This window comes from Mchenga conophoros, linkage group LG16, assembly GCF_057382185.1.
Source record: "Mchenga conophoros isolate Kocher_MC1m ecotype Shallow Benthic linkage group LG16, M_conophoros_male_GT1.1, whole genome shotgun sequence".
NCBI lineage: Eukaryota > Metazoa > Chordata > Actinopteri > Cichliformes > Cichlidae > Mchenga > Mchenga conophoros.
In genome coordinates, this window is record NC_140541.1 from 41,181,391 (window position 1) to 41,193,130 (window position 11,740).

The window sequence follows — 11,740 nt, forward strand, 5'->3', positions numbered from 1 at the left end:
GGTTTGCTTTGGAGGACTCGGTCTCTCTTCTTCTTTCTGACTTGGAGGACTGGGCTTCTCAGCTGGTTTCTCCTTCTCCTGAGGTGTTTCGTTGTCTTTTTTAGGCGTTACAGTCTTTTCAGCTTTCTTAAGTTGTTCCTTCGGCTCTTTAGTTGCTTGACTGGGTACCTTTGTGTCCAAAGGCTTCTTCTTCTCTTCTGATGCTTTTTCTGGCTTTTCTTCAGGCTTGGTGATTTTAGTGAATGGTTTCAACACAACCTGCTCTTTCTCTTTATCAGGTGTAGAAATAATTTTAGGTTTTCTGCGGAGCTTTTCGGCCGCTGTAGTTTCTACATCTTTGGGTACTTGATCAACCTTTTTCTTATGTGGGATTTCCTTTTGGTCTTTGTTGATATGTGGAGATGCATTGTCATTCATCAGTGGAGCATCGTCATCATCTTTCTGGTGTTTTACAGCAGCAGCAGGTTGATCTCTTCGTGGCAGCTCACCTCTCATGTAAGGACTCCGCTCAGTATCTGTTTTTGCCTCAGCTTCTGTCTCAGCCTTCGGAGGTTCAGCTGCTTCTTGTTTTTGGGGTTTTTGAAATGGCTTCAGTGTAACTACTTCCTGGTCCTCGTCCTTCTTTGGTAATTTTTTTATTTTCTTTTTATTTAAATCTGACTCTGGTTCCTCTTCTTTTGGTGCTTTTGGGGCTCTTACCCATCTTGATTTCTCATCTTCTGCCTCCAGTTTTTCAGGTTCCTCTGCAAAGCTGAGTTCAGATGTCTCTTCAGCTGCTGTGAAAACTCGTTCCTTTCTCTCAACTGTTACTAACTCTCGATCCTCTCTATCACGAAGTTTCTGGACTGTTAATTCTGCATCATAATGCCTTGTCACTTCAACTTTATGAGTTATGACTTCCTTTTCAGGCTCCTTTGGTTTAGGTGGCACCTTTTTTAGTTTGATTGCTTGTAATTCAGCATCTTGTTTCCCAAATGTTTCAAATGGTTTTAGTTTCACTGATTCTTTTTGCTCATCTGCTTTTGGCAATTTAGTTATTTTCTTCTTTGCGACATGCGGCTCCTCCGGTGCCTCGTCTTTCTGAGGTTTTAAGGTTCTTGTCCATTTGCCAGGTTCTGGTTTTTGCACAACTGTAAGGCTTTCCATTTCCTCAAAATGGCTTAACTCAATAGTTTCCTCATCTGCAGTGAATACTCGTTCAGTTCTACCAAGGTGTGATTATCTCTCGATCGTCTCTGTCATGAAGCCCATGAACTGCTAGCTCTGGATCGTGATGCCTCGTCACTTCTGCCTTATGAGTTACGACTTGTTTCTCTGGCTCTGGAGGTTTCACTGGAACCTTCTTCAGCTTAATGACCTCTGGTTCTGGTTCTTTCTCTTTCGGTATTCTGGTGAACTTACTCTTCAGCTTAGGTGATTCGGGTGTTTTTGCCTCCTGAACAGGAATCTTACCCTTTTGCTTAAGAGACGGCACTGTGGTTTGGGCAGCAAATGCACCTTTTATAATATCACCATAATAACACAGAAAATAATAAAATATTTTCTACAGTATAACACAGAATCACACTTACACATGTAGATGAAACTAAAATATCCTAAAAGGCTACAAAAAATTGAAGCAGGTTGTGCTTTGTTTCTTTGAAATAAAAAGGTTTTGCATACCTTTTGTTGGTCCAGGTGCTGACACTGGTTCCTTGTCTGCAAAAAAATTATATAAAATCATTATAAGTACAAACAATGCAAACAGAGTTAGACAAAAGGCTCAGTCAAAGCCAAAGATGGTTCATTTGTTTGAGGCATGCAGCTGTGTTTGGGGTTGTTTTACTGCTTTGAGCTTTCAGCAGAATACTTTGCAGAAATAGAGACAGTGAGCTTTAAGAAGAAGCAGGAAGTTCATCAGCTGTTTAACACGTTTTATTACTGCAAACATGATGCCCCCAGATGTTTAAACATCCTTTATAAGGTCATTTGGCTTCATTCAGCAAATTGTGTTAATATTAAAGAAGTGAATTGGATCAAAGTGTGGTAGTGAACTGTTGTGTATAGAAACAGACCAACAGATGTAAACAGGAAACACATTTTAAAAGAAAAGGTAAATATGTTTGGTATGAAGATTGAAGCTGTGCCATTAAAAATGCTTCAAAGTAGAAGACAAACATAAGAGAGGAGCATACATGAAAGAACAGATGTTACCTTCAGGCGGCGAGATTTCCTTTGATACAGGAGCTGGTTCAGCCTTTACGGCTGGTGCAGGAGCTTCCTTCTCCAACGATGCAACTTCAGCTACAAGAACGCCAACATGATTAAATCACTGGCAAAGATCTGGTCAACAAGCAACAACCAACTGACAAACAGATGAACGAAACGTATAAAACTACAGAATTCACTGTTGTTAAGACCCAACAGATTTCTCAAAGGCAGGACAAACAGAACAGTCAGTAAGATTAATGATAAGCAGTGGAACTACCTGCGGGGGGACCCACTCTCTCTGCTGTTGGCTTGGTTGTTGGTGGAGGCACCTTCTTTTCCTCAGGAGGAGACACTTAGAAGTACAAAATATCAACGGTTACGACCAAGAGAGAAGACACGAAAGTAGCAACAAATTGGAACAGACAGAGAACAATATAAAGATGTTAAGATGGAAGAAAAGTTTACATGGGCAACAAAGATAACAGTAACTCAAACAGAAACAGAATAAGACAACATGGAGAATTTTTTATAATAACAAACAGAGGTGTAACAGAAGTACCTGCAGGAGGAGCAACTTTGGCTGCAGGAGCAGCAGGAGCCGAAGGCTTCGGCGCTGGAGAAGATGGTTTCTTTTCCTCTGAAGGAAATAATAATAGAAGATGCCAAGATCATGACCAAGATTGCCATGTGGTCAGTAGAGACACCAGAGAGGACTAACAACAGTCAGCCAGTGAAGTTAAAGCAAACATGAGGCGATTGTCACCCACCAAATGAAACCAAACAGAAAGACAACATTTACAACAATAACAAAAGTGAGCGAAGAAACTACCTGCAGGAGGAGCAACTTTCTGTACAGGAGCAGGGGGAGCAGGAGGTGAAGGCTTTGGTGCTGGTGCAGATGGTTTCTTCTCCTCTGGGGGAGATACTTTAAGAATACAAGATGCCAAGGTCACGACCAAGAAGCCATAAGCTTGGTCAGTGCAAACTTACGCATAATACACACATTAATTTTAAAAAAATCCAACAACTTAGAGAGGAAGAATACAAAAAATCAAAGACAAAAAAGGTCAACTCATGAAGAGTCAGCAAAGATGAGGAACATGCAAACTAAACAGGCTACCTGCAGGGGGAGCCACCTTCTGCTCAGGAGCAGGGGGAGCAGGAGGTGAAGGCTTTGGTGCTGGTGCAGATGGTTTCTTCTCCTCTCGGGGAGATTCTTTAAGAATACAAGATGCCAAGGTCACGACAAACTGACTCACAGTAAGTACATAAAACAAAAAATAAACATGGAAATCTGAAGATGACTTAGACAGAAGGGACAAACAAATAGAGATGAAGATTAGAAAAAGTTTGGCCCATTAAGATTCAGCAAAGATGAGGAACAAACTGAACAGGCTACCTGCAGGGGGAGCCCCTTCTGCTCACGAGGAGGAGTAGGTGAAGGCTTTGGTGCTGGGAGAGATGGTTTCTTCTCCTCAGGAGGAGGCACTTTAGGAATACAAGATGTCAAGGTCACAACCGAGACAGCAGCACAGTCAGCCAAGACTAGACACAGATATTTCAGGCACATTTCTGCAAACATCATAAACAGGCTGAAACAGCGACAGAGATAAAGATGTGGATGAAGGCTGAAGAATGAAGATGATGAATGAAAACAAAATCCCAGCAGTAAAAGAGGTTAACAGACCAAGACTGCCTCAAATCGTCATTAAAAAGATCAGCTTAATATGGACTAAGGTTTTCTTGTTAACCACGATGAGTACAAGATATTAGTGAAAGTAAAGTTTAAGAGAGGCGATCGTGGAGCCTGTGTGGCTCAGATACCTGTATCAAGAGCCTGTTGGTCAGTCTTCTGTGTTGGCTTCTTTGCTTTCTTGTCATCTGCTCTTGTTGGTGTAGCTTCAGTTGCAGAGTTGTTTGCTTCCTCAGAAACTCTCAAAGATGGAGAGATTTGCTGAACTTGAGATGTTTTTACTGGAGCAGGCACAGAAGGAATAGGTTTCTTGACAGGAGTGTCTTCTTCAAGGGACAGATCTTCTATTAGGCCAAAAACTGCCTCAGAGAGTGTAGGGGAGCTGTGTTTGGTTGGCAGAACAGACTTCTTTGCTGGAGAAATGTCTTCCTCCGAACAGCGTCTCTCCTCGGGTGAAGGAATCTGATCTGTAACAAAACGTGATCCATCCCTACTTTGTTTAATCGATGCATCTTCTGATAGAAGACTTGGCTTGTCCAGAGGTAGAATATCTTCATCACATACATTTATGGAAGTTTTAGGAGTTTTCACCATGTCTTGACTTGAAGATACCATTGTAGGAGAAACTGCTGCAGGGTGAGAAAGAGTGGTTTGGGGAACATCTGCTTTACCTTCAACAGACCCATCTTGCTTCAAACAAATTACTTCTGTAAGAGCTCTCGGCTTCTTTGATGTGGTGACCTTTTTAGACTTAAGTTCCTCTATTGCAGAGTCTTGAATTTCTTCATGATATAATGATTCAGTAACTCTTGTCTGTAAATACGCAGTAGGAAGGCCAGCCTCTTCGGCCTGCTCTTTCTTCTTGTAAGCCTCTTTTTCTGATGTAACACCAACATCAGGAGAAGAAACCTTTTTCTGCAAAAGATGAGACATTTCAGGTGGAGGTGCAACATCTTGTTCTGCAGGAGAATGGGCAGACCCCTTTAGAGTTGGAGAAGCAGACCACTGAGACATTTCTTTCTCTATTTTCTCAGGTTTGTAAGGTCCAGTCCACTCCAGTTGTTCAGCCTCATAATCTGTTTTCCATTGCTCTATAATCTCTACCTGACGATCTTCTCTGTATGATACAGAAACCACCTCCTTTGTCTTTTCAATTTGTTCCATTATCTCAGTTTTCAAAATGGTTTCTTCTCTTGCAGTTGACTCGTTGACTCCTTCTTCATATGTGTCGACTTCCTGTTTCCTGTAGTCAGCTTCTGTAAGGGAAGTCCTTTCTTCAACACCTTTTTCTGCAGGACACTCCTTTCTGCCTTCAACCTCAGCTGTTGGCTTCAGATGAGTCTTCAGAGGAACTGGGATAAATTTTAAGATATTACCCAAGATTGAAGAAATGCACCATGGAGCGGTGGCCAAGAAGAAAACACGACACATACACACCACCAAGACACAAAAATACAAACTTTAGTGTGGTACATATTCAACTACGACCCTTATTTTACAACTATTTTAAAAGTATTATGAATTTCTACCTCTCTGCTGAGGGATTTCTATGGCCTTTGGCTTGTCTTCTACTTTTCCAGAAGCAACGATCTCATCTGATTATAGAAGCAAACGTATCTAGTCATGTTCTAAGGAATTCATAAAAATGCTGAATATCCACGGGGAACCTTTCAAAGTCAAAGCATACCTTTGACTGGTGTACTCGCCTCCAGCTGTGGTTTAGCTAGAGCTGTTGGTATCCCCCTTTGTTTGACTGTTTGGATGACTGATATGAAGTAACAAACAGTGAACAGTCAACACACAAATCATAACAAAATCTTTGAAGAAAGCTTACGGCATTTCAACAAGGCCAACTTATTGTGTTAATAGGTCAAGATGAGTTACTAGTAAGTGGTTATAAGACCAACCAAATGGTATTGACAGACATATCTACCTTCAGACTTTTTGGCCTGCGGTTGTTGTATTGGTGTTTCCAAATGTTGTGGTTCTGCTGACACTTCTAGATCTTTCACTGGCTCTGCTGATCGTTCTATAACCTGTGCTGTTGGAACTTTCTGTGGTTCTACCACAGCTGTTTTTGCTACTTCTGGAACTTTCTTCAGTGTTTCTGGAACTGGTTCTTCAGGAAGCTTCTTTGGTTCCTTGGGAGGCTTTTTAGGTGCTTCAGGAACCTTCTTTGGTTCTTCAGGAACCTTTTTTGTTTTTTCAGGAACCTTCTTTGGTTCTTCAGGAACCTTTTTTGGTTCTTCAGGAACCTTCTTTGGTTCTTCAGGAAGCTTCCTCGGTTCCTCTGTAGCCTTCTTTGCCGCTTCAGGAACCTTCTTTGGTGCTTCAGGAACCTTCTTTGGTTCTTCAGGAAGCTTCCTTGGTTCCTCTGTAGCCTTCTTTGTTGCTTCAGGAACCTTCTTTGGTGCTTCAGCAACCTTCTTTGGTGCTTCAGCAACCTTCTTTGTTGCTTCAGGAACCTTCTTTGGTGCTTCAGGAACCACCTTTGGTGCTTCAGGAACCTCAGGAGCCTTGATTTTTTCTGGAGTTTCCAGGTCCCTTGGTTCAGTTACTTCCTGCTGATGTTTATCAGCCAGCAAATATGGTTTTCTTGGAGGTTCGTGTATCTTTGATTCTAAAGCAACTTAAAAGAAGATTTATTTAATATTTAATTTTTTTTTTTAATACCAAAAATTTGTAGTCACACTCTAACGAGTGCTTAGCATGCTGAAAGATATTCATGTAAGATATTTCAGAAAAGCAAAAGTTATACTAACAAGTATAAAAGAAACCGGCACAACACAGCAGCTTTTCAACAAACTCTTTGTAGTACCTTTAACTGGGACATCTTCAACTTTTTGTGGAGTAACTTTGGGTGCAGATGGTTGAGGTACAGGTTGTTCTGGTCTTGGTGTTTCTTGCACTTAAGAGAAGATTGTGTATTTTTTTATCCAACAGCTAACAATTAAGATTCATATGGAATCAAAGATACATTCTTAATGAGTGAAGTCAAAGTAGGAAAGATGATATTAGAGAAAAAGAAGCAACACGACTTTGGTTAACAATCTATACCTTCAGTTGGAAGATGTTCCAATGATGGAGAAGCAAGGACTGCACTTGGGTGAAGTACAGGTTCTTCTGACTTTGGTGGTTTTGGTACTTTAAAGGAAAAAATGCATACAGTGTATATGTTCAGTAACCTTCTGGTAACCACGGTGGCGTCAACACTCTATCGAGTGCTTAGAGAAAGACACAGTCACAGTACATTAAATACACAGCTGAGCCTTGTTTGTTGTAAAGAGAGTTAGTGTCACACATGAAAAACATGTCCCTTCATTACCTTTTAATAATGGATTGGATTTATATAGCGCACAATTCACTATTCATTCACTCTCACTCTCACACACTGGTGGAGGCAGCTACAGTTGTAGCCACAGCTGCCCTGGGGCAGACTGACAGAAGTGAGGCTGCCATATCGCTCCATCGGCCCCTCTGGCCAACACCAGTAGGCGGTAGGTGAAGTGTCTTGCCCAAGGACACAACGACCAGGACAGAGAGAGCTGGGGGATCGAACCGGCAACTTTCCGGTTACAGATGAGCTTCCCAACCCTCTGAACCACGGTTTTGTTCTGCTAGCGTCAGTCTTTGTTGAAGTAATCATTGTAGAGACTGGCTGAATTGTGGCTTCTGCTAGTTTGTCTACAGCTGGCACTTTGCACAGCATTTATATGTTTGAATGTTTATTCTTTTACTTACCATAGATGTATTTTCATGATCAAAATTTGTTAGATTTGTTATTTATACACCAAAGCAATGTCTTTTTTAAAGGCTATATTCAAACACTCCAAACACCACGTGTGGTCCACACTATAGACAGTGTTAATGCTTAAAGATCAAGAGGTTAGCAGCAAAGGACATCCATGACATATATGAACATGTTAAGAAGTGCACACTTAGGTCACAGCAACATGAAACAAAACTAGAAGAACTTGGGATGTAATGACTTTCCATTTGAACATCAGAAAAACAAAGTGTTCATTACATTACCTTTTGGTTTTAAGGCCTCTGGCGTTTTCTTAGTGGGGACAGCTTTTGGTTCTTGGAGCTCAGGCTTAATTTGAGCCACTTCAGGCTTAGGTACCACTGGTTTCACGGGTTCCACTTCAGGCTTAGGCACCACTGGTTTCACGGGTTTCACTTCAGGTTCTGAATGAACCAGTTTTGGTGTTGCTGGTTTGGGTGGGTAAGGTTCAGGTTGGGTGAAGACTACTGGTTCTTCAAGGTTAACAGAGAAATATTACCATCATTTAACACAGGAACCACAGAGTTGTAAGAGCTTGGGGCAAAGAGGAGACACATAAAACCTGACAGCAAGAACTCAATGCTATTTACGCATTGTAAGAAAGCAAGAAAATACTTCACACAACAATTAAAGAGACAAAAAAAGCCCTAAAAAATACTCATTAAATCTGAAAGATCTTGAGAGCATAATCGTGAATAGTTTGAATTTCATATTCATGCTAAAGTTGGTGAGTTTGTGCTACAAAACCTGACTAAAGTTTTAAATATAGTGTATGTATCCAATATAATATATCATGAGATTTCCTGAAGTTTGTGTAAAAGTATGATGCTTTCTGGTAAAGATTTGTAATTCGCATCATTTACATAAACAGTTGAGAACGTGAGCCAATAAAGACCCACAAGCACATAAAATAAGACATTTTTAGTGACTCACTGCATCATGAACATTACCTTCTGGAGCTGGACGTTCCTCTCTCTGAGGTGGAGCACGGGCTTCAGGCTGTAGCTTCTTTGCTTCAGGTACTTTAAAACATCATCATTCATTTCAATTTCTCACCACATTAAACTGAACATCAAGGTTTCTTTCTTATTATTAATTTAGGAAAAAAATAAAGAATGGAAATAAAAAAGAAAAGATGTGACATACCAACAAGACAAACACCACACGAAGAAGAATATAAAGAACAGACATTTGTAGATACCTTTGACCAGAGGTGGAGGCGGAGCTTCAGGCTCAGAGGGTTTCTCCTCTGGCATCCTGTGAATCTCAGGAACTTGAAAGATCAAGAAAGGTCACATTAAAACTACTTCAGCAAAGCTCTACCGTCTACTCTGCCAGATCTACTGCATGGAAAGCTCCAGTGAAGGTTAATAAGAGCATGAAGGCAAGAACAGAATAACTGCAGAGAGATGAGACAAAAACATGACAAAAACAGGTAACATGCAGGATCATAGAAGTAACACCTGAGGAGAAGAACAGCTTCTGTAAGCAGCAGTTGGTGTTTGAAGCATTTAAGTGGAATTTAAGTGGGCAGACAAACATAACAGTCAGCTGATTGGCAGCGCCTCATTATATTTCAGCTCCGAGCTTTATGAACAGCCAGAACATTTGCAGTTATACCTTCAGGGAGTTCTCCTCTGCCCTCGACCTCAGTCCACTCAACAGTTTCTTCTGCAGGCTTTTTCTCTTCTGGTGAGGAAAAAAATGTAAACTAAGAAAAAGAACGACTGACACGTGAAAGCTGCTGCAGGTCGTCGAGTATCCAAAGCTGCTAAAAACACAACGAAACACGATAACAGGGGAAACAGGAAGACGGGTGTGGGCCGCACCGATGAGCAGTTCAGACAATAACACGTCCACAGCACGTTAACAGTCATTACACTTCATAAAGTGACCACGGAAAGATATTCGCCGTTAGACGTCAGATCAGTGAACAGTTTATGTTTGAGCAGACGACGATCAGGTCGTGAAACCTTTAAATATTTCAGATGAAACTCCACAATCCTGAAAATACTGTTAATTTATCAAAGTTCTGAATTTGAGGTGAGATAGTCCAATTTTAAGTTTAGCTTTACAAAAATCAGACTTACTGTTTATTTATTGAAAACCTCATTTTTATTTTTAAAATCTGAGCAGCGAAGTCTGAGAGGCAACCAAAACCATAATGAGAATATAATAAATCAGATTTTACAACAGGAATGTTGACATTTTTGTAATTCAGAAAACAACGTGATAAAAATCATAAGTATAGTCAGAAACTTGTAATTCTTTACTACAATAAAATAAAAGAACTGTACATCTTTAAACTGGCTGGATTTTAAATCTCGTCATATCAGGATTAATTTGAAAAGTGATTCTTAGACACTGACGTGACCGTCGTCTGCACAGCTCAGATAATGAAGCTGAATTATATTTGGGATATTATAACGGGTCGTGTACAGATGACGCTTAAAACAAGCACACAGTTACTCAGGATGAAGGTTAAAGGAGGAGGAAGAAGGTGATGAAGATGATGATGGTTATGATGATGATGGACTTGAGGGTGATGACGGTTAAAGAAAACGGTTTAATGCAGAAAGTTTCGTCACGCAAACTGTAGAGATTACGGCGGTTAGAGCTGATCTTGGGGAGTGGCGACTGCTGTACCTCTCACTTCTGTTCTCTCCTCAAAGTGATCAAACTCGGAGGAATCTTGTGGCAGAAAACAATCGTGTAAATGACAGAAACGAGCAGAGTCACTGAAATCCTGATCAGTTTGAACCAGACTCACCTCTGCACACGAGCATAGACGCTGCCTCTGACACACGAACGGCTGTGTCGGGGACATCTGAAGGTTCAGCCACAAACACTTTGATTACTATTATTATTACTATTATTATTGTTGTTTTTATGTTCTGACAGTAAAACTTAACACTTGTTCGGTATGACTGAAATCACAGTGACGTGTAAGATGATGCACTGAAACCCCACAGTCACAGTCACAGTGAAAGCCTTGTTGGCAGTGGTCGGCTGTACTGCGCAAACCAATGAGACGTCAAGGAGCCTCGCAAATAGATGAGCCGTGATTCTTGTGAAAATGGTGTCGGTGAAATGACCAGTGCGACCTCGACCGTGTTGTAAAATCGTAAACCTGTGTCTGAGTTTGCAGGTGAAGACGTGTTCAGGTTTACTGTCGTTTATTTGCTGCACTTTTTAAGATACTCACCCTGAGGAACCCTCCCTAACTCAATTTCTGTGAAAGGACAAAGTACAGAAGCGTTATTGTAGCTGCTGACATCACGCTGCTGTCAGTAATGTGTAAAAACGTACACACCTTTGCCTGACAGGTAAAGCTCGGCTGTGCTTCGAGCTTCTCCCAGTGGCTCCAGGCGAGCAATCACCGAGTACACGCCTGGTGGGGAAACATCACGGAGTTCAGGCCAAACTGTCCCTCAGACACTTACAGAAGAGATCGCGGTAAAGGCCGGTCACACCAGAGAGCCCAGCTAATCCTCTCTAAACGTCAGCACTGCAGTAATGTCCAGGTGAAGTTAAATTTGTTTCACAGAGCTAATCAAGGACAAGTCATATATGCTACACCACTGCTGGTACACAAATATGGTCGCTGGCTAGTTTTGTTATTCGACGGTATCCTGTTCGGTTCATTCAAAAAATAAAAATAAAAACTGATTACTGAGTAAAGCTCAAGGTTTAAGAAGCTAAATGAAAGTGCACGTGCTGCTCTGAACTCTGGCAGCGACTCGGCTGTAACACGACGGCGGGTCGATGAGCAGCAGGGTTCAGAGGATCCACTAAACGATGCTGGCGTGACCGCACCTTTACTCGGATTTCACATCTTTGCATTGAGTCTGTGCAGCTGAGGCAGAACGCTGCCAGGTTAGCAGACATGTCTTCTTTTGGTCCGATTAGTTTTTCATGTACCAAAAATCATTTTACAGGGGATCTAGCCCCCTCCTAAAAATTCTCAATTATTTCTTACTTTATCATCAGTTTATCTTCTGTCCGCTTAAAAATAATTTCAGATCTTTTACGTTTTTACTGCCCCTCTCCCTAAAAGCATTCATATGATT

The 11,740-nt window shown here is 41.2% G+C and overlaps 1 long non-coding RNA gene and 1 pseudogene across 1 annotated transcript; both read right to left on the reverse strand.

Moving 5' to 3' along the window:
- LOC146557396 (titin-like) overlaps positions 1–5,047 on the reverse strand; it is a 29,657-nt pseudogene extending 24,610 nt beyond the window's left edge.
- A 97-nt stretch (positions 5,048–5,144) lies between these two features.
- On the reverse strand, positions 5,145–5,977 carry LOC146557397 (uncharacterized). Its single transcript, XR_014889020.1, has 4 exons — positions 5,817–5,977; positions 5,571–5,648; positions 5,413–5,478; positions 5,145–5,235 (listed from the first exon to the last, which is right to left on the reverse strand). It is a non-coding gene; the product is annotated as an uncharacterized LOC146557397 (long non-coding RNA).
- Positions 5,978–11,740: the final 5,763 nt, after the last annotated feature.